The following is a 1,476-nucleotide window of genomic DNA, read 5'->3' as shown; positions in this document are numbered from 1 at the left end:
GGAAGATCTGGTACTGGCCTTCTTTGCCTGTGGTTAGTACATCCATCACTGACTGTAGTTTGATAATTTCATCATATTTTAATTTCAGTTTTTTTAATAGGTTTGCACCTCTAGCTCCAGTGGTCTTAACTGCTATTTTAAAAATGCTTAATGGTCTAAATCTTCCCACTTTATTTCTCAGTAAAATGCATCTTCATGTCCTTTCCCAAACTGTATTATCTCTTTTCTGTTGAATTTTTAGAGTTCTTTATATATTTTAGTTATTAGTCTGCTACCTATTGCCAAATATGGAATTTGCAAATAAACTCTGTAGAGGAATTTTAATCCAGCAACATGGCTGCTCTGACAAGGGATCATATCCAATATGTAATCTAGCTGGAAGGCAGACACACCCGTACATTGCCATATGATCTGACTATAATACAGATGTGCCACTAATACACACCTTTAATTTCTAACAATGAAGTTTACTTTGTAGAAGGAAGCAGCCATGGTTGAACGTGACATATAATTGAAGGGCAAAGTGATGAATCAGAGAAATATTTAAATTAGTCAGAGATTTGTTTGACCCAAGTTATAGGATAACATGAGAGGAAAAGATGCTACTTAAGAGCAGGGAGAAGAAAAAAATGGTGGTATGGTGTGTGGTAGGTGATGTGTGTATATGATATTTTTACCAAAGCAGTTATACAGATACAGCTTACAAAGACAGCAAGCTAGACATAGGTGAAAAATACAGAAGATTAGAACCTATTGCCAAAGTTAGAATCAGGCCAGGCTGATAAACTCAGTCAGAAGTGAAGAGAAACCAAATTGAATCCATCAGGTTGGAAGATTAGACTGTATGGATGCTAGAAGCTAGTAAGCCTAGGCCTAAGTTTAGCTAGAACAGAGAAAGAAACCCCCTGGGCATAGCACACACTGTGTAATAGGAGAGCTGGGGTATCCTGTCATCATTTCATCTTAGGAAATAAAAGCAACATTTATATTTTTCGCCTTCTCTTTTATTACAAGCTTTTAAAAAGAGATTTAAATTTCGATAAATTTGGATTTTATTTTTGAGTCAGGCTTTTGTTACCAGTTACTATGATCCTAAAAATTCCTTCTATGTATATGAATAAATAGTCTTTTGTAAGTAGTTTATAGTTTTACAACTAAGTAAAATTTCATTTTTGAGGACAAACACACACACACACAGAGACAGACAGACAGACAGACAGACAGAAAGATGGAGAGACAGAGAGAGACAGAGAGACAGGAGAGGAAGAGATAGAGAAGAAGAGAGAGACAGAGATACACAGAGAAAGATTGTGTGCTTATATGCTGAAAGCCTAGAGTCTGTAATTTTTTGTTCCAGATCATTTTTCTTATGGTTCAAATAAACTCTGTTGATTGTAACTTAAGTCACAAATCTTTTGCCATCTCACTTTGTTATTGATCCCAGCAACTTTTCCTTTCTTTTTTTTTTTTTTTTTT

Source organism: Mastomys coucha, unplaced genomic scaffold, assembly GCF_008632895.1.
Source record: "Mastomys coucha isolate ucsf_1 unplaced genomic scaffold, UCSF_Mcou_1 pScaffold7, whole genome shotgun sequence".
Lineage (NCBI taxonomy): Eukaryota > Metazoa > Chordata > Mammalia > Rodentia > Muridae > Mastomys > Mastomys coucha.
The sequence above is the reverse complement of the archived record's forward strand: the minus strand, read 5'-3'. Positions refer to the sequence as shown.